The sequence below is a fragment of the Triticum urartu genome, chromosome 2A (genome assembly GCF_056163025.1).
Source record: "Triticum urartu cultivar PI428250 chromosome 2A, HENAU_Tu73, whole genome shotgun sequence".
Lineage (NCBI taxonomy): Eukaryota > Viridiplantae > Streptophyta > Magnoliopsida > Poales > Poaceae > Triticum > Triticum urartu.
In genome coordinates this window covers 765,623,374-765,645,996 of record NC_141874.1, presented here as the reverse complement: position 1 = coordinate 765,645,996, position 22,623 = coordinate 765,623,374, and the positions used below count along the sequence as shown (strand labels likewise).

General features: G+C 41.4%; 1 long non-coding RNA gene and 1 pseudogene across 2 annotated transcripts; one reads left to right on the top strand and one right to left on the bottom strand.

Annotated features, from left to right (window-relative positions):
* Positions 1 to 1,784: 1,784 nt before the first annotated feature.
* Positions 1,785 to 3,484, bottom strand: LOC125532047 (uncharacterized). 2 transcript variants are annotated; one of them, XR_015617780.1, is made up of 4 exons: positions 3,429 to 3,484; positions 3,082 to 3,347; positions 2,375 to 2,453; positions 1,785 to 2,277 (listed from the first exon to the last, which is right to left on the bottom strand). It is a non-coding gene; the product is annotated as an uncharacterized LOC125532047 (long non-coding RNA). The 2 variants fall into 2 exon arrangements; XR_015617779.1 differs by having other exon boundaries at positions 3,082 to 3,478.
* A 9,510-nt stretch (positions 3,485 to 12,994) lies between these two features.
* On the top strand, positions 12,995 to 13,695 carry LOC147988064 (26 kDa endochitinase 1-like; annotated as a pseudogene).
* The last annotated feature ends 8,928 nt before the right edge of the window (positions 13,696 to 22,623 follow it).

Here is a 22,623-nt window from a genome sequence, read left to right as displayed (position 1 = left end):
ATATACTAGATCAGAAGCACGCCTTGGCGCGCGTTTACCGGCTGAGCATGATGACCCACCCTCTAAAACTTCAATATAACAAAGCGTTTTAGAACATCCAAATAGAATAACCGCTCGGAATAAACGTGTTCAATATATATCACAGACACTACAAAGATATATCAAGAGCAAGAGATAGATGCTGCCCAGGATAGTTGATTTTAATATAGGGCATACAAATCAAATATATACCAAAAGCAAAGTGTAGTTGTTGCCCAGGATAACAGCAATTTCACTACAGATCATAAAAGCAAAATTTCTACCAAAAGCAAGGCACAATGTTTGTCAAGGACAACTGATTTGCATCGAGTAGTACAAAACATGAAGACATAAATTCTATAAATATAGCCAAGTAGTTCATATCAGCAAGTTTAAGAATAAGTGTTACAGGAGATGTTTTATCTGCTCATAAACACAATGTGACAGCAGACAATTGGAAACGATGCTCTGGAAACATCGATATCTACGGTACCTTATAGATAATCATTATTGATAACTCTACTTTCTCTTTCCAAGTTCTGAGGCAAAGCTAATGCAATTAGTAGTGGACAATACTTGACAGGCTTCATCAACCTAATGATAATACGAAAGATCTATAAATAATATTAGAATTAGCTCATGAACTTAGGCACTATACAAAATTCGGATAGATGGCATACTGATTGTTCTTCTATTAAGTTAAATAAAAGGCTGAAGAGTGTTCTTGTAAGCTTATCAAAGAGGAAATACGGTGGTCTCAATGCTATCCTAAGAAGGAACAGTCAACTCTTATGGTACTCCCTCTGTCCCAAAACTGATTCTAGGGAGCTTAGCATCATTGAAGAGAAGGAGTTCAATAGTTTATATCAACCAAAATGTGCATTTCATTTATAGTTGAACACCCTGGATGCATTTATGTGAGTGTGGCAGATGACCTGAATCGCTAATGTCGGCTGCTGGTTGCTGGTTCAACTGGCAACCAGTCGATGTCCAAGTAGGCTGATACTGTTCTAGTTGGAGATGGCATCTTCATCGTTGTATGGGCAGCAGTCTTCAGGTGTTAAATTTCATTAACTGTTGCAAAATAAAAAACCTACTGTCATTTCCAAAGGGAAACAAAAACCCACAAAACAAAAAAGAAAGTACTTTCAGCAAGAGAGTTGACATAGCCAGACACACGCGTACTGCTCATCAATTAAATATGAAAAGAACATTTAATGTGAATAAGCTGGTGTGGTATAGATCTGTTCACTGTTCATATCTATCTATACTTGAAAGTAAGTTCCGCGGATAGCATGGTACACTTTTTAGACTGAAATAATATAGCCATCAACGTTTTGCCAAATTCAGAAATCATTCCCTGAAACTACCTTCTCATGTAGGAAATAAAAATAGGATAAGTTGAGTAATAATTTATAACTAATCTTGAATTTAAAACAAATACATACCTAGACAAAGTGGTGCTCCATCTGGAAAAGGTGCATAGACTATAAACTAAAAAGTAAGAAAATACTTTCTGACGTCAAGGAGCATGAAGATATAAGAGTAATAGAAAAGGTCAGGAAACACCACTGATAAAATTAGAAAAACTATCAGAAGCCACAATCAGGACGCACGCAACAGCCGTCCACGAGTGCGACACACGTGGGGCCGCCGATGGCAAGAGAAAACAGAGTTAAACATGATTGTTTGCCGTGATTTGCCCCTTGGGCCTTGCCATGAATATATACTGGACGATACTTGATCATCAAGATTACATCGAGATGTACGGGATCCCATTAGGATCAATCTACGATTACAATAACAATGGCTATCCTTAATTACATGATTCTCTAGGGTTTACATTGATTAACAAGCAGCACTGCCATTAGCTCTGCCAGAAAAATGCTACTACTTCCATCAAAGATAGGAGGATACCTTAGAGAACAACAAAGCATTACATAGAACTAAGGCGCATATATGTGAAATATTTGTACTAAAGCCAAATTGCAGTTACTTCTTCTAATGATTGTTTGACTGCAGATATATGTTGATTTTATATACAAGCAGTATGGTATGCAGAAATAGATATACACAACAATATCCCAGATGTAGAGTACTTGAATTCTATAATAATCAGGTATTATACCCCAGAACTAAAATTTCCAGAGAAACTATGCCCAAATTTGGTTTGGATTTGTGCATAAATCATGGTGCCCTGGCTCCATGGAGCACCAATTCAATGTCCAATATATACTGTATTAGTAGTGTTCTCCCTTACTGTTTGAAAACAACAGATTGAAGTTATGACGGAGACGTAGTTGTGAAATGAGCAGCAGGGAGAGTGTCCAAGAATCAAATGGAGCATCTGAATTACCTGGGTGCTCATTGAAACAAATTGTGCAGAGATTAGTTCCACAGGAGCCATCGCACTACCAGACTTGAGTATGGTTATCCTGCCATCAAAACCAAATGGTTACTACAGGAGCATAACACTATAGAACACCTAAATGACAAAAAATGGGCAGTGCCAAACTTCTAGAGAGTATACTACTTATACTTGGTAAATATATAATGCATTTCTTTGGATTGAACAATAATATCATAATCGTACCAATTTTTCTGCTGGTTAGCCTATTTCAGATTGTAAGCACATAATTGGTGAATCTATAATGCATTTCTTTGGACGAAAACAACCTATACTTTGATCCTAAGGGTACAACATGAATTACTTCTAGATAACTGATGCAAAGTACCAGTAGTTAGTGATATTTATACACATGGTCCGCTTATTCCTGTTCTTTTTCATTCATACATAATGAAATTTCAGCTACAAAGTACAACAGATCCCAAGAAGAAAAATAAAAATGCCACGAAACTGCATGAACCATCTTAACTAATATAGATATAAGCCAAAAAATAATAGATGTACTGACAATGTCTAAATTAGCAGGTCGCACAATATTCAAAAGGATAAATATATAGCAATAGATAAGGCAAAGCACCACTGAAAAAACACCATTACAGTATAGCAACTAAAAACAAGAGGAAAATGAAATGCTCAGGAAAGGAAAAGGTCATTACCACACCTAATTGATGGTCTGCAGCATGAGTTCCAAGTGGATCCGTGAGGGATACACGGATTGCATTAACCAAGCCATCCTTCAAGACAGCAAATAGAATATATCATGGAAGAACCAGAGGCATCAAATCACATAAAAGGCATGGCATCAGCTTTCAGTCCACAAGGAGATCGAGATTGAGACGGAGACGGACCTGTAGGGCATTGCCAGTCATGACAGACCTATATGCCCAGCTCTCTTGAATAAACTTCTTGGAACATAGTGTTTCTAAAAAAGCCACATAGATTTCAAGAATGAGTAGGCCTTGACATCAAACCAAGAACAATTAGAAAATAAATGTTCTCATACCACATTGGAGTGAATGGTCCTAGGAACATGCCACATATTGAGCAAATCCAAAGAATGAGTAGCAGGCATGACAAACAAGCATGAATGAGTAGGCACATCAGGGCTCAAACAACTCCTACTCATGCTAGTGGGTTTCATCTATTTACCGTGGCAATGACAGGTCATGCAAAGGAAAAGGGGTTCAACTACCGCAGCATGTAACAGTTGAACCGTTGTTGTCCTAATGCAGTAAAAGAGAGCTGGAGCGAGAGAGTGGGATTGTATCGGAATGAACAAGGGGTTTTTGCTTGCCTGGCACTTCTGAAGATAGTATAGCTCTTCATCGGTGTAATCGAACTCATCGTCGGAACACGTCTATCGAAAGGGAACAACCACTGGCAACAGAGAAGGAACACAATCAATGCAATGCATAATATGATGCATAATCATGACATGTCAATATGCTGTGATTTGAGCTAATGCAACTAGCAACAGGTTAAATGGAGTTGGTTTGAATCCAAGATTCAAATTCAAACTCCATATGTGGATATTCAGATGCCATTTATATGTTTTGTCCTAAACAGTAGTCATAAGTTGTTCTAACATGCATGAAAATGGCACAGATGGATAGATTGGATTTTTCTGATCATTTTTCATATATAAATTATTTCATTCTGAGTAATGGTTGAATTTCTATGAATTTTAGAAGTTTTGGACATTTTCTGGAATAAATAAATCATTTTTGATTTATTCAAAATCCAGAAAACAGATTACTGCGTCAGCATGACGTCGGTGTGACGTCAGCAGGTCAACTGGGTCGGCCAGGTCAAACCTGACGGCCGGGACCCACATGTCAGTGTCTAACTAATTAACCTAAATTAATTAGCTCTAAACTAATACTAAACTAGACTAGTTAAGGCCCTGGGCCCACATGCCAGTATTAACAGGGCTAATTAAGTTTAGTTAGCGATTAACCTAAATTAGCAGGGGCCTGGGAGCACTTGTCAGCGACCCAGGAGAGGTCAAACAGGGGTCAAACCCGGGTCAGCGGGGTCAAACCCGCCGGCGACATGACCTCGGTGAGGCCAGATGCGGCGGAGAGCATCGAAAACGCTGCTCTGGCCACGGTTCGATGCGCGGGTGGGTGCTACGGGTAGCTGGCGGTGTGGCGCATCCTGCGGTGGCGGTGGGTGGTGCTGGGATCGCCGGAAACGACGACGGCGACGAGCCGGCCGGGCGGCGGCCGGAGCTCGGGCGTCGGTGGTTTTGCTGCTGTGGCGTGCTAGCGGGTGAATGGATGCACTAGAGAGGCACTACGAGGTGCGGTGAGTGTGTTAGGCACCAGCGCGTGACCAAATGGTCACCGGAGCTACGTCGGCGACGAGCTCAGGCGGCGGAAGGTGCGGGCGAGCAAGGTGCGATCGCCACGGTGCACAGGGAGGCAAACGGAGAAGGGGGAGAGGGTCAGCTGCTCACGGTGATTCCGATGGGCAGGTCAGCGAGGTCAGGGATGAGCTAGAGCAGGCGGTGCGGCGAAGGGGATCTCCGGTGGCCGACGGCGAAGACGAAAATGATGGCGTCACCTCGGGCATCCCGCGGGCGCGTGCTTCTTCTTGGAGCTCCGTGGCGGCGAGGCGGAGCCGCTGGACAGCACGGAGAGGCGAGGTGGTGGCTCTGGCCACGGCAACGACGACGAGGCGGTTGCGGCTGCGTCGGCCATGGTGGGGGAGAGCGAGAGAGAGGCGCTGGGGGAGAAGTGAGGTGTCGGGGAGGTCGAGGGCGACGGGCAGGAGTTCATCCACGCGTCCAGCAGCTCGGCGGCAAGCAGGTGGAGGCGTGGTGAGCTTGGGCGCGCCGTCGCTCACCTCCCTGCCTGCCTGGCAGGAGGAAGCAGCTGACTGGCATGGGCCAGCACAGTGCTGGGCCGCTAGGTGGGCCTGCTAGTTAAGTTGGCCAGATAAGTGCTTTTCCTTTTATTTTCTGTTTTCTTTTATTTCTGCAGGTTTGTGGCGTTTCTAAGAAATACCTAGGCACTTTCAAAAATCACCAAACTGCTCATGCCCACTGTATGGTATATAACCAACATGAAACATTTCAATTTAGGATTATTTGGACATTTAAAATATTTATAGTATTTAAATGCGCAAATGCAATTAACATATGATTTAATTCAGTGACCCTATGATGTCCTAGAAATATGTGCTCCATTTTTGTCAGAGATTCCAGAGCAAGGCAAAGATGATGAACATTTTAGAAGGGCATTTCAGGTTCATTGAAAAAGATTTTGGTAAACCCAAGTTGGATTAAGGGGGGGTGCTGGGGGTTTTCTGTCATCCCCATTTCATATTCATTTCAAAATTTAAACATGATGCACACATGAAGCTAGCCTAGTGCACTGCTAGAAGCTAGGGACGTGACAAGAACTCCCAACAAACAAAAGAAAAACGAGAAATCTTTTTGGATTTTCTTTTAATGCTACAACCTACTTAACAAATAAACAAAAAGTAAAAGACAAAAAGAAGCGAGAAATATTTTTGGATTTTCAAACTTTTTCAAACACACAAGAAGAAAGCAAAATAAAAGCTAACATGGATTGTACAATGAAAAAGGATGATCACCGACAATTGGAATAAATGTTCGATCAACTTCTTCCGGCGAGAACTTACGAACACAAACGAATCGATGGATAGCCAAAGGCTCGCATCGAGCCTTGCTTCACTTTGTATTGCTTTGATCGGTGATGCAGGTTAACGTTTACAGGGGTATCTATATATACAACTAGAGCCAGCTACCTTAGCAAACCTAGTCGGCTATGAGCTCTAGTACTACACGGACACAGACACATATACATATACGAGATGTACACTATGTCGTGCTTATTCCTAACAGATCAATCAGTGTCAGTCGCAATTCTGAAGGTAAGTCGACGTATGAGCAGAAGACCACCTTTTGTTGGTTGCAGAAGTCTAAATACCACAAATAATACCACTGGGCCATAATTAACCGAAATAACCAGCATGAGTTGTGTTGGTTTGTTCTCCAATACAACTGATTTTTTTTTTTAGAAAAGGAGGATGACCCCCGGCCTCTGCATCTGGAAGATGCATACGGTCACTTTATTGATTATTCTCGAGGACCTTACAAAGTGTTACAACAATAAGCCTGAATCCACCAACTAGGCAACATATGCCGCTACTCCTATCCATATGATGAAGGGTGCTAGCTGGGCCACCACCCAGACCACTCATCTAAACCTAACATCAAAAGCCGGAATCCCCAGCCTAGCCACATACCGGGTCTGGGGCATAAACCGGTCTGATGCACTCACAGGTGTCGTCTCCACCATCTTCCACTGGATGCTATAGTCTCCAAGTAAAAGGTCAAGTCAACCTCCACACACATACCATTTTCAGTGTTGTCAGCTTCCTGTTTTTGCCAGTCCCTTGCTGCCAAATTATAGCATATCTTGTGTCTTACAGGTCTCTTAGGATGGATGTCCTCCTGAACACTAGCAGCTCTCTGAATATCTTCACCAGGAACACTAGCAAGCTGTGCACAATGAAGTCCAAAGCACAAGCGTTCATGTCCAGGTACAAGTCTTCAAGGAATATGATATTTTTGTTGCTTGTCTGTCCATCAGGATTCAGAACACTCATGGTACAACATTTTATACGTTCAGACTGGGGTAAATATTTTTTAGCGAAGATTTTCGGCAAATGTGTTAACAAAAGGACCTTTGGAGGATAACCATAATTTGCAAAATGAATGATAGTCCCTCCAATACAATCTTCTGTTAGAGTACCCTTGCTGAATCTATCTATTATATATAAAAAGTAAAATATGATGAACCACGAGGCTAGATAAATAGTTAAAAAATTCCACGTTAATCAGAATATACTAGCCCTTGATTTGATGTACTGGCCCTTGATTTGATGGATCTCTTAAAATTAAGAATTTACAACCGTTCAATCTACGTAACATATGTAACCATGAGGCTAGATAAATAGTTAAAAAATTCCACGTTAATCAGAATATACTAGCCCTTGATTTGATGGATCTCTTAAAATTAAGAATTTACAACCGTTCAATCTACGTAACATATGTAACACAACCACGAGGCTAGATAAATAGTTAAAAAATTCCACGTTAATCAGAATATACTGGCCCTTGGTTTGATGGATCTCTTAAAATTAAGAATCTACAACCGTTCGATCTACATAACATATGTAACACGGTGGGCCTCAGAAAATTACGTGACATATGTGCATTTACGTATGTGGACTCCTTGGTGAGCCAACGTCCAGCCTCCAACGTACAGCCTAGAATTTTCTAAAAAGAACGTACAGCCTAGAAAAAACTTAATTATAAGGTTGGTAAAAAGAAGTTGACTCTATGAGTAAAAGTAACAATTTAGATGTTCCACCTTCCTCCCCCAAGTACAGCCTATGCCTATTCAGATATTATATAAAAGTTGGACTCTACAGTAAAATAATTAATGTCCTACTAAAGAAAAAAAAGGCTGTCACGTTATTTGGACAGCACATGTACGCACACAGGGTCCTTCTACAAAAAATAAAATAAAATGCATATATGTATGTACTCACGAAGTCATACATTATCATGTGTAACAACATTATATATGGTTATAATGAAATATTTTGGGTAGTTAGGCATATAATAATGGAAAATTTTCTGGTATCTTCACTGGGCTAACTTGGTATTAGTGGCTGAAGGTTTTAATTGAAATTTTTGTTTTTTAAACATAGATTACAACATATTGCACACATGCACACGCTTGATAAATTCTAGCCACACAAATTTAAATTTGTACTCATGATTATTCCTGACGATAATATGTCAATAGCTTTTTACAATGGGTAAAATGTCCGGGTCATGTTCTAAGCTTTATTTCTACGTACTAATAAATATTACGTAGACTATTAAATACCGCATGAACTGTTAGCTTGACATCCAAACTTGACTCTCTCTTTTTGCGATGACCAAATTTGACTTCTTTGTCCTAATCTAATATCCAAAAGTAATTATTTTGTTCGGAGGCACGACATAGATTATATAGATTATACAGAATAAACAGTGCTACACATACTAAATACGTACAGTTAGTCATATATAATAATGGAACTCTTTTTGGTATCTTCAAATTACTAACTTGATATTAGTGGCTTGCAGTATAAATTGAAATTTCAAAAATAAATAAATACAAACACGGATTAAGACATAGTGTGCACATGAACACACTTCATCACTTTTATCGCCTCGAAAATTTAGATTTCTACTCAATGATTATCTCTGACAACAATAATTCAATGGCTTTGTACAAAGGATAAAATGGCTAGGTCACATTCGGAGCTTTACCTCTACGTATGAATATCATGTAGACAACTAAATGTCCTTTTTTGCAGGGAAGACAACTAAATGTCACATGAACCAATAACCTGTTGTCGCAGCCTCTACTTGACTTCATTGTTATCATCTAATATCCAACAAGAATTGACTGAATGTCACATGAACAAACCAGCTGTTAGCTCAGTATCCAAATTTGACTTCTTTCTCCTAATCTAATATCCAAAAAACTAATTTGTCCGGGACACCACATATACTAGCTTAAACACGTACAGGCAGTTAGGCATACAATAATGGAAAATTTTCAGGTATCTTCAAATGACTAACTTGATATTAGTGGCGTAATATTAGTGGCTTGCAGTATAAATTAAATATTTTATTTTATTTAGGAAGACTGATGATAATATAGTGCGTGCATGCACAGACTTCGTCACTTTTAGCGCCACACAAATTTAAATTTCAATTCATGATTATATCTGACAATAATAAGTCAATAACTTTGTACAGTGGGTAAAATGTCTAGGACATGTTCTGAGCTTTGCTTTTACGTATTGATAAATATCACTTGAACCAATCTACTGTTACCTCAGTATCCAAACTTCACTTCTTGCTACCAATCTAATATCCAAATATAATTGTTTTCTCTAGAGACATAGCATATACTATATAGGTTATACTGTATAAATTGTGTGACAAATGTATGTAAATGTCTATACAAAACTAAATTGGAGGACAAAAATACCATCAATTATAGTACAATGAAATCTACAGTATAAATGTTTTGAAAAAAAATAGTTTATGAAAATTTCCACCCAAGATTACAAATATTATATTCTTACGGGAGAAAAAGCTTGAAAAATAAAATCTTTTTACAAATGTCATCTATTATATAGTAAAAGTACTTAACGGGATAACTAGAAAAAAGATAATTCTTCAAGAAAATTTCACGATAATTAGAAATATCTGGTGATTATTTTAAAGCTCTCTAAGATAACAACAATTAGAATTCTATAATATCTCTTTCTCATCGAAGTTGGACAAAACCCACGTACGCCATTATAAAAAAATGTTTCATCTCTTTTAGTTTTCCCTAAATTTGTACACATAGATGGGCCACCAGCTATAGGTTCGATCTTTCCCTCAAGAAAACAAAGCTATACGATCGATCACATCTGGAAAAACATAAAGAAACGTGAGAACAAACCATTCTGAAAACCCTCTCACATCTTTCGTCCTAAAAAAGACTCACGTCAGCTACTGCTCTCTGCTCCCATCCATGGGATGCATCACATCATGGTTTTCGCCCATGATTCCACACCCCTTGCAGTTCCGTCTTTCCTCCTCACCATTGTCACGACATCCTGATGGCGGAGTAACAAGTATCTTCCTCGATGCCACCTTCATTTCTACAGATCCCATGTTGGACATCCTCTTCAACAACTCAGTCCCTGGCTTGTGGTGATTTACCTCTTCATCCGGTTCTTCTCTGCCCCAGCCTATGGAGATTATAGGTCTCCTACCAAGCCTACGATGCTTTCATGTTTATATGGAAATATTATGTTCTTCGTCGGTCCATGCGGTGTTATTTCGGGTGTTCTCCATTAGTGCAATAAAACAATATGCAATAGGCTAAACAACATACAAATTAATTAGACCACTTTTTGTTAAAAATCTTGAGGTTGTAGTAAAAAAATGTGGTGTTAATATATAGCTTCATTTACCATAACTTTGTTTACAAAAAATGAAGTATTGAAACAATATGTTATCATTACTGAACCTTATAAAATCCTAGCCCGCGCATCGAGCGGACCACTTTTCTAGTTCCTCTAATAAGCACAGTGATCTCAATGTCGCATTCCTGAGCCTTGTTCCAACTTGATGTAAATAAATCATAATCGCTGACTTCTCAGTTGTCATTGATTTGTTTCCCATTGCACAAAATATCCTACGAGTGGTAATGATTGGATAAAGAGGCTGCCACACAGTTTCCAAGTGGAGTTGTTTGGAATGGTATAAAAGAGCAGCAGGTAATTTCTCATAGCTGTACTGAATGTCATCCATGAAGTAAATCAAACTGGTGTCCACATGTGTTGCATCAAGCATCTTTAATGACAAGTAAGGTCCAGGTAGTCCTTGCAGGCACCTTATACTAGCATCGGACTCGCGAATCAACAATGGTTGTCTTACCAATATCACAGCTCGTTTCTTCCTTGAGATAAACACCTGACCACTGCACTCCAAGGATGACAATGGTAGTGGTCGCCAACAATCACCTTGCAAAATAAAAATTCCATCTCCAATTACCCTCTGAAGCTTCACTATCTTTTGCCAATAATTAGATACACTTCTCACGACAATATTTCGGAATTCTGATTCATTATAGGCGTCTCACTGATGCAGACTGGAAACATGTTGAGGAGCGATTGGAGATACGCTTGAGCAGTTGGAAAGGCAGGTTGCTCTCCATTGGAGGACGACTAGTTTTGATCAATTCTATCCTCACAAACATGGTTCTCTACATGCTCTCATTTTTCCAACTTCCCAAAGGGGTTCTGCAAAGACTGGATTACTTCAGGTCCAGATTCTTTGGCAAGGAAACAATGAAAAGAAAAAATATATGCTAACCAAATGGAGCATTGTTTGTCGACAGAAAGACCAGGAAGGATTAGGTGTTCAAGACCTCCAGGTTAAGAATGATGCCTTACTTAGTAAATGGCTGTTCAAGCTACTTACCGAGGATGTTGTTTGGCAAACTCTATTGCGCAACAAGTATTTAGACCAAAAGGCGTTAAACTAGACATATTGAAGCCCTATGACTCGCATTTTTGGGCTGGACTGATTGCGGTCAAGAAACATCTTTTCCGCTTCAGATCTTTCACGATAAAGGACGGCTCATAGATACGTTTCTATGAGGACAAGTGGCTAGGAACTGCCACTGTTTGAGTACAGTACCTAGCCTTATACTGCATTGTACGCGATAAGAATGGTACTCTTGCGCATGTGATGTGCTCTTCCCCACCAGATATATCATTTATGATGGATTTGATTGGCCCCCATCTTGTGTCATGGCAACATCTGCTATCTCGTTTGGATTCAATAAACTTGACACAAGGACGGGATGTGTTCCGCTGGAATCCTACTACATCTAGGTCCTTCACAGTTGACTCTATGTACCGTGCACTCTCGCACACAGAGAATTCAATGGACAATTATAAACAAATATGAAAATCGAAGGTGCCACTAAAAGTTGAGATTTTCATGTGGTATCTTCGAAGAGGAGTTGTACCAACTAAAGACAATCTCGCTCGACACAACTGGAATGGAAGCAAGAAGTGTAATTTTTTTACTCATGATGAGACAATTAAACACCTCTTCTTTCAATGCAAGTTTGAGCGTTCTACATGGTTAGTCATCCAAACAACGTCAAATTTATATCCACCAACAAGTGCTGCCAATATATATGCCACTGGCTTGATGGTATACCAAATACGTTTAGCACGCTAATACGTCCCATGCTGCACTCTACCTTGTCGGCGACCGAACCAACACTGGGGAGCGTGGTCGGCCACCGGACATGGCCACGACAGAATCGGGCGAGCTCCTGTTAGATTAGATTTCACGTTGCATGTAATAATATGAATTTGAGGTTTCTAATTTGAGGTGTTCGGTTAAACAATCAAACATTTGAGGGGTGACCGGGCAGTGTCCGCGAGCGCTTGAGGAGTCAGATTTGCGCATCGCAGCTGTAGATGCTCTTAGCATTGCTGATTATTTCTGACCCACCACGGACTTGGCTAATCTTCCTACGCCACCCTACCCTCCGGCCATGAGAATTATTGCTGATTATTTATATATACACGACCGTACTGCTTCTGCACAACACAAAGTTGCCGAATATTATATTTTTAAGCAAAAAGTTAATCTCATACTGCATCCTTTCATAATGTAGTGCGCTCGTATTTCAGTGGTATAATTTCAGCTGCCGCCGTAGTCTGTCTCGTTAGTTAAATTTATGGTTAAATTTAGATCTTGGAAAGTCGGGACGCACTACATTATAGAATGGAGAAAGTACTATACGTTTCTTTGCAAGCATAACCCACTAGGTCTTCATCACGTGTTAACTAATTTATCAATCGAACGTGGTTTATCGGTCCATTTCTCCTATTTATAAGCGAAGACGTGGTCACATGGTCCTGTGAAGTAGGAGTAATATGAAGAAGATAATGGAAATTTTTGGCGTGCCACACAGTAGAATTCAAACAAGTGAGCACATTGGCGTTGCACGCGCCTTTTCGATCGGCCAGGGTGTGTCATCCATTGTGTCTAGGGACCTCTTCGAGTGGCTCTTGCTCAACCGCAACATTGCCAAGAGGCCTGCGGGTACACATATGACTCCTTCCGAATCACTGGGAGCACGGTGGTGGGAGGTAGCAGGATTCCTTGGGATGACCTCCAACGAGACCACCGGAGGGTGGCTCACGTTCCCTGATGGCCCGTACTCCTGGGGCTACTGCTTCAAGCAGGAGCAGCGCTCGCCGGGAAGCTACTACGAGTCATCGTCAGAGTGACCATGTGCGTCAGGTGAAAAATATTACGGTCACGGCCCCATCCAGCTCTCATGGAACTACAACTATGACCCCGCGGAGCGTGCCATTAGGGTGGACCTGCTCAACAACAAGGACCTAGTGACCACGGACCCGACGGTGTCGTTTAAGACGGCGGTGTGGTTTTGGATGATGGCGCAGTCAAATAAGCCATTGTCCCATGCTGTGATCACAGGCCAGTGGACCCCATCAGGCGCGGGCAATGCTGCTGGCCGGGTGCTTGGGTATGGCGTCATCACCAACATCATCAATGGCGGGCTCGAGTTGGCAGGGGGCAGGATGAATGTGTTGCTGACCGGATCGGGTCCTACAAGCGCTAATATGCTGTCCTCGGAGTTTCCTATGTTAGGATGATTTCCATCGTGTGGGCCCAACGGCCCACCGGGCCCTTAGATCTGCGCCCTGACCGGGGGCGCTCAGCCCACTATGGGTGACGGGCCCCTGTCACCTGCACTATATAAAGAGGTGGGGGCCAGCGGCTCGCAACACGAGGTTCGTCGCGATGCCTTTCACCCCACCTACATCTCCTACCGATCTAGGGTTAGTGCAGTGCTGACGGGAAGCACCGCCATCACCTTGCCATCTCACTGCAATCACCGCCGCCACACCACCACCATGGCTGCTGGTTCGAGCTTGCCAAGCCAAGGAGAAGGTAGTCAAAGAGAAGGTAAATCACCGATTGATCTAGCCTACATCGATCAAGAGTTCTATCAGCCTATGGTAACAACCTCGACTGCTACAACCAGACGTTCAGTAGTGGGCTCTTGGCGGGGCTTGCATATGAGTGACAACATACTAAGGCTGTTAGTGAGTCCTTCATGTATGGATTTATGACTTGATCACCCATAAATAAGCTTGACTATCTGAGTAAAAAAATGGGTGAATAAATTTGCCATTATTGTGTGAGTATCTCTCGACTCGCTCGATGTAGAGGTTGAAAATACTTGGATCCTGAGCATTTTTCGTGTTGGATATATTGATATATTTTTAATATCTATGCATCCATGCTTTCAATTTTCTTTTGACCTTGGAAGTAAATTTTGTCAGACATAACTGAGGAATAGAAAGTTGAATTTTATGATGGTCAACACAAGTTCGTCATCTTCTAGTGAATTAGCAGCGTTTGCCTATTTGGATACACCAAGTGTCAGCGAGGCTGGATTTGAGTCAGATGGTTTTATTTTGAGATAACACTAGTATGATCGTCATAGCAATGTCGTGCGATTCTAAAACCTTCTACTCAAAGGATGAGAGACGAGAATACCTTCCCCTCTACCTCACAACACCAGAGCAAACAGTGGAAGCCGAAGGGGGAGAGGAGTCTTACCTTGTGGAGGCAACAAGCATCACCGAGACGAGATTGGAGCAAGATGGTTTTATTTTGAGATGAGACCCCCATCATCATCATAGCGATGTCGGCACGATTCTAAAACCCACTACACTAAGGATGACAGACGAGAATCCCTTCCTCTCTACCATAGAGCACCAATGCTACATTCGGAGCCGCAAGTGGCGGCTATGATTTATATATCGAAAATGCTACACCTAGGTAAAGCTACGTAACCAACCTACGTAATCTTCCTATTTGAACTCTCCACCCCCCTTGATTTCAACTGGGTGGGGCCTCCTCCCCTAATCTGTCCAAAGAATAAATGCCACTTGGCGATTACGTTAAACACTTAAAATTGAGTACGTAGATGTAGCATTGCTCTATATATATAAGGGGGCGTTCTCTCAAAATCAGGGGTAGAGCAAGTATATAGTGATTGGGTTTTGATGAACCCAACAAACTTCGGCAAATCCCTCCACACTTACCGCTTATGTACTGATTATTACTAATAATTCTAGGTTTACCATACAGTGAAACAAATAGGCCAAATCATGAAAATTTCTAAATGATGTTAGTGAAGGAACTTCTAGTCTTTATTTTGGAACCAAGCCGCTTTGCTGACAATACAACATAACATACAAGGTGCCCACAAAATCACTAAAGCAAGAGCCGAAAGAGTTCTGTGTACACGCACACCACAACCCAGCAAGATTTTAGCTAATGGAAAGGTCAGTGGGGGGCTCCCCTACTGTCGTTGGCCCTCGAAAAAAAAACCCAGCAAGATTAGTCCAAACAAAGACACGTGACTTCATTTCAGTTAGTTCGAGTGAGCCGAGCCTACGTTTTTGACAAAGGATGGATTTTACTTGCTGAAAGAGGAGCATCAAGAGGATACAAACCCAAAGAGCACACACCCGACCTCCCTACAGCTAGGATGCACATAGCCAACACCAACACATAAAAAACATGTGAGATAGCAAAGTCATATAAAAGCAATGCTATGTGTAGGCGAGTAAAAGAAAAACCCAAAGTGATTAGATCTACGATCGGCAAACTATAAAAGAGACCATGTCCACACCAACCATCTCATGACACCAGACAGACGCGAGGTTCTTCAATAGCAACACTTCCAAGAAAGGAGTGACACTCAAGTGTTGCCGTCACCGGATCCAACCACCAAGGCCCAAATCTAGGTTTTCACCCGGAAAAAATAATCAAAGCATATCCGAGCAATGCCTTCAACAAGGTAATGAGTGGGCCGAGCCTGTTAACTGCTCATTTTTATTGCTTGGATGCATCACCAAAGCTAAATCTTGCTTATTGCCAAACCAATGGTAGGGTCACCTACAGAGCTCGAAGTTGTGGGCAACCCATTTAGCTCAGTTGTGTGAACCTTCTATGCCACTTTGCATGGTATGAGCAAGGTTTTGTGTCGGGCTTTTTCTGTGCAGTATCTTAGCCGGTTTTCTGTTTTTTCTTTTCTTTTCTTTGTTCTTCTTTTGGTTTTATTTTCTGGGTTTCTTTCCTTTTCCTTCTCTTCTTTTCTTGTCATATATCATAGCTAACTTTTGTGTTGCTTGATGGGTAACTCTAGGCTAAGTGGGTATACACTTTGCTAAAGTGGATTGGCATTTACTAGAACACAGGTTATTCCTAGCACTTACAAGCGAGTTGTGTTGCTTGACGACTGTGGTAAAGGAATGCGTAGAGGATCAAATAACTACGTTTATCTATCGAGGAAAGTGGTTTCAGTGGAACCACAAGGGACACCGAGAGTGGCCATATAATCCTATGGCAAGTCTGGTCCCTGTATTGCTCGAAAGGGTCACGTCGGCTTTCCTGTTGAACACCACCAAACAAGAACGCGTTTTTGTTCATTTGGGGACGCCACAGTGGAGGTTGTCATAGCTTCGTCCTTTCTTGTTAGTGAAAAGGTGTGTGTTTTGCTCTGTTGATTGCCCGGCCATATATAGTAAGAAGGATATATATGTAAGATGTGAAATTAACTTTTGTGTAACATCATCAGGTCTAGTCTAGCTTATCTAGTCATATAACTAGCTATTGTACTAACAAGAACTTGTATGTTGTGACTCGTTGTGGTTTGTTAAATTCTGAGTTGGATTGTAACTCTATCTTTTGATCTGATTGTTCTACTTCCTTTTGACTATTATTTAAGTTGTTATATATGTCGTGTCTTTTGCCGAGGGTGTGCAAGTCTCTTTTGTATTCCTATGCATGTTTGTACACTACTTGGTCCACATAGACAGAGACATGGCAGAAACACGGCCAGCTTTGCTTAGTCTGGAAACTATAACTTTTATTTACTATGGCCTTCAGAGATCTAAGCTGATATTGAAGGAAACAAAAAAAGTAACCCAATGGGACAACCATGCCCTCTAGAAACCTCTATCGCCTTCAAAGAACTAAGCCATGATATTTAAGAAAACTAAAGTAGATACAAAATTCATACACATAATTGTAATTCGTCCAAATGAAATAAACTTATCTACAAAAACATCCAACTTTCTCCCTTTTCTGATATACAAAAACACTAAAGGCTTAGGCAATGATTTTGAAGTGACACTATCTGAAAAGTAAATAATAATAATAATACTATGTGTTTGGGTTTATAATCCCTCAAAAAATAGTTTTTTGCTGAATGTAATAGAAAATTGAACCAGTAAGACTATTCATGGAAAAGGAGTTTTAACAATAAAAGGTAAAAATGTGTAGTATAAAATGGTCCAACATTATTTTAATTAGTAGATAAAGCCCATACATATAATTTTAATTTATGTAAGTGGAGTAAATTAATCTACAAGGAATATGACGGCGCCGAGCTCTTTATATGCATGGACCGACTAGGGTTAGTGGCTTAGGCTGGTGAATGGGAAATGGACCGAGCTCCATCCAATTCACGGGCTCGGCGGGCCGGAGTCCAGTAGGATGGTCCTTGGCGGGCCTTAGCGGTAGCCCACATATGCAATTGGACAAGGAAATAACTGCAAACAATGAGCTTACCATGATTTTTTGGTTTCCTTGCAAACGCACTTTGGAGTTAAATCTTGAAGATGGTCCAACAACCCACCCGATATCCAAACTGCATATAAGGGACAACAATGTTAGGTAAACAGGGAAATTAAGAGGAAGGACTCATATTTAAACAGAGAGACATAACGTACATTAAAAGAAAGAAAGAATATTATCACATAATTCATCTGATAAATAAGTGCATTACTAGTTGCCTTAATGTTAACAAGACACTGCTTTCAGATATGCAGTAGCAAAGGAGTAAAGTCAACAAGCTTGCAGAAAATCTATAAACTATAATGACAAGAAGATACTCCATTCGACTATCACATTCAAATGCTGACTATAGATCTGAAAGAGTTAACATGAATTGATTCTAAAGAAGTCAAAGCCTATTAAAGATGAGCCTCAAAGGAGGACAGGAGGAGGCAGGGGAGGGCCTCCCACAGACGGCACAATGCCTACTTAGTGCTTTTTTTTTGCGTGCGTCCAGCGAGGAACAAGGAAGAGCTAGCAAAAGAGAATGAGTCACCTTTAAAATCAAACTCAGAAGCTGGGAGGGGGGGTTCGGTGCCCTACTTCATCTTGCAAAGGAACAGAGGGAAGTAGTCCCCTTGTACTAATAGCAGGAGGAGTTTAGGAGGGGTTGCAGAAGAAAAAATCCCGTCACCTGCCTGCTGCTTGGCTTGGCCTGCATCAAAACCAAACAGAGATGAAAGCTAATGAGATGCTGCAAGGAATAATGTTTAAGGGAACATGTTGTAACATAGAATCATCTCAAACTCAAAGGAGGGTGGGGGCACGACCAGCAACCAACCTAGGGTTGGATAGAAGCAAGCACCCAAGCACAAGGAAATGACAAGGAAACCAGATCCCCAATGTATATGATGAGGAAGGTGAGGGGGAGGGGGCAGCACACCTGACTGACTGCTGGTTAGCGTTGGCTTGGCGTCGAGGGGGAGGAGGAGCCGCTCTTCTCCTCTCTGTCAAGGGGGACACTAGCTCGAGCGGAAATGACGGCGGGTGCTGTGGAGGGACATCGGCTAGGTTAAGCTTCGGGTGGTGAATGAATGGGAACTGGACAGTGGACCCAAATGTGTAACACGTACCTGGGCTACGTTTCGGAGGCGGGCCGGAGCCAGCAGGATAGGATAGGATGGTCCATTCGCAGGCCTTAGCGGTAGTAGCCCGCACAACCACTCGCGTCGTGTCGCCATGAAGAAGAATCTGTAGCTTGGATTGCACGACGAGACGACGTGACCGCCGGCTGAATCTCATGGTTGCTGATGCGGAAGGAGATGACTCGTAGGATCGGCCGGCGAACCAAGGGGCGTCAGACCACCACCGGCGATGGACGTGGCGAACGGATGATACGAGTGAGAGAGATTAGATTTCTGGAGGAGGGAGGGAGGTTGGATGCGCAGCAGAGAAGAGGAGGAGATGGAGATTAGGTTAAGGGTGGGTGTTTATATAGTACCATGGAGGCGGAGGTGGAGGTGGGCATTAATCACCGTGGGGCCCCGCGGGTTAGCGTGTCACAATCTCAGATCTGATCCACCTTCCCTCTCGCACGCGACAAAAGCAGGAATGCGTGCAATTACCGACGCGTCATACATGCATTCAAGTAATCGATTACCGAGGAGAGGCGCCAAATAGTACTACTCCTGTGCCAGCCTCCCCGAGATGCAACCTCCCCCAGCAGCGCAGCACAGCGTGATGGATGGATGGATTGAGAAACAATAATTACTACTACTCCATAAATAGTGCTATTTATGCAAACCCCCCTCCCCGAGATGCAACCTTCCCCAGCAGCACAGCAGCAAGTTTGGTCGTTTCTCGTTCCTTTTTCATTTTCATTCATGCAAAGAAAAGGAAAGAAAATAATAAAAATAAAAGCCTGCCTATACTTTCACTTTCTTTTTCTAATCATCTCCAATGGATGGATGGATGGATGGATGGATTGCCCTTCCTTCTTGTTGACCGCTTAAGCACGTATGCGGTACAGCTCAGCAGAGTTTATTTTGCACATAAACCAACACAGTTTGTTTACTAAACTTGTACTACTATATATATATGTGCAAAGGAACGTCCATTGACACATGCATCGCCTCCTTGTCATAGTTTTCGCCACTCAACCAATTTTGCACAATTTCTACTTGTGGGCACACAGAAAAATGGTGGACGTATAAAGTTACTACTCCCTCCGTCCAAGGAATGGATGTATTTAGATGTATTTTAGTTCTAGATACGTCCATTTGTATTTATTTCTACAACAAGTATTTATTTCCGGACGGAGGGAATACATGGGTACAATTCTGCTCCAAGCTAGCTAAATTGAATCAAAATACATGGTGAAAACAACAAGCGGAGAGGAGGCAAAGGAGATCAATAGACTCTTCATCAGCAACAAAGCCTCCAATTCAGATCAACAACAAAAACAACATAAGTCTTCTTCTTCTTCTTCTTCTTCTTCTTCTCTACCTTGAACCTTCAACTCAGACTCTCTTTCCCTGTTGCCCCTGCCTGATACACACACAACAGCAACAAACCACTCATTAGGCTCACTTCAGTTTCATCAACTACTAGTGTTTCGGATGCAATGCACAGATATAAATCAATGTTGCAACCCAATATTGTGCGCCATCGTCCATGTATACATAAAAAAAATTACGCTTGTTTTAGGGAACTACAGACCTACTACATCTCACACTAAAATGACTCCATCGCAGCAGGCAAAATGAATGCAAATATAGCAGGGGCAATGTGCACCAGCCAAACAACAGGTAGCATAATCACATGTTAAAAAAAGCCTCCATCCCATCCCAACATGGAAAATACGTTGGCCTGTGGGGAGGTGAAACTCCTGGGTATATATATACATACGTGTCGTGTCCGTTGAATTTGTTAAGTTGACAAGTTTTCCTTCATGGTCACATACCTTCCTACTTGGGTGCCAACCAAAAAAGAATAGGATTTACGTTCTAACCTATACTTGGGTCACCATCAACTACTGACAGCTGTTACTGTGCTCCTTGAGCTCAAACCCTTTCCAATCAAAAAACCATATACGGCTCTGTCTACCTGGGCTGGGCTGGGCAGTACATGCAAGCTTTTAACCAAACAAGACCAGAGGAAAACAATCAAACATCATCATAAGCCAAATGTTGCCTGGTATCAAGTCAAAGCAATTCACTTTTCCTCACTACCTGGCTGACAGCAATGTTTCATTGAGTTACTTACTACAATCTGGTCAGAGTTTGTCATAAATCAAAACATTATTCATGCTTAATTTTAAGAAAGCCAAAGGAGACCATGGGAATCTAACTAGTACAGTGTCTTGGTCACTCATTGTGGCAAAAGAACACTCATGTGACAAGGCAACCATTGGCATGTTGATGTATTCCAGTCAACATACCTTACCCATGATGCTGGGTTGTCGGCTCAGTCCAACCCATTCAAAGTATCGAATCGTGTGTACCTGAACAAGAATAACAATATTTTAGTTAAGAGATGCACCTGTGACAAACTAGCATTTGATGCTCACACAACATGATGAGGTGTTGTAGCAACAGATAGAAATGGTTTACTGAAGTTCAAAAGACGACCAAGTCAAATATCATGAATTTTCAATGAGCTGAACACTGTTAGCACCATACACATAGTACTTGGCAAGTAAACTAGCCATTCCGTCAACATAAAGGCAATAAATATTCGATGATTTGTGTATTAATCAAAGACTTGTTCCGCTAGTGGTACTTGCAACAGAAAGTCCAGTTTCTACCAATGAAGCAAAAGAACAAGAGAAACTAAATTTTATTGTCAAGTAGGAATTATCCCATGTAGCAATTAGTAGTATGTTGATCAGGCACTACAGGTTATCCCTTCAAGATTTTGGATGCATCACATCAATATTTTTAATGTTATCATGTTACAGTTGACAAGGTCAGATTCAAAGGAACTGTATCAAAGCAAGCAAACCCAGAAGCACTCATACTATGTTCGGTTAAACCTCTGCTTGAGAGGATTGGGGAGGTTTGGACGGGATTGAGGTGGATGTTAGCTTATTGGGGATTGAATCCTCACCAATCCACTCCAATCCTCTTCAAAACTCATGCAACCCAACAAGCACTCAGCTATTTTAATATGCACAAATCTTTTAGAATAGGATTTTTTTTCTGACAAATACATATCAGAAAGGTATAAGCTATGAAAAAGGAATATGAAGTCATCAAGTGCGTTTAAATGTCTCGCCAAACCAATTGCAGATCAAGATGTCCAAGGTAATACTATCCCACTAACACATTAAAGTTTGGCAATATATACCAGAACTTAAGCTGCAAAAGATGATAATAAGCACCCTTCATTGTCAAAGATGGCAATACGGATACAAAAAACATAACTTCTCCCAAACAAGATGACCAGATCTCACCTCCGTTAGCTCGAAGTCAATCAACAAGACCCAAAGGAGAGGGTGATTCCTTATCATTACAGCCTTGCAAGGGAGGATGCTAAGACCTTTAATTTGTCAACCTGCAAAATTTACCACAATGTATTTGTTATTACAATCCATGCCTTTTTCAACAAGTGAACAATATAAGAAGCGTTCATGCTGAGTGTCTATCAAGTCAATATCAGAAGTCTAAGCTGAACAAAACGGTACATGGAAGCTGACTCCACCATGATCTCAAGCACAATGGTGACTGGTCACTTGTACACACAAAATATGCATGAAACCTTAGCCCAAAAAATCAACTTCTATGGCCATCGCGTCCAAGTGTCTAACAAGGGTAGTAGTGCATAGGATACAACTATTCAATGGCGAGATGTAAGGAACACATGAAAACACATCTCATGAATCATCAGTTCAATTCTTTCAGTGACAAAGTCT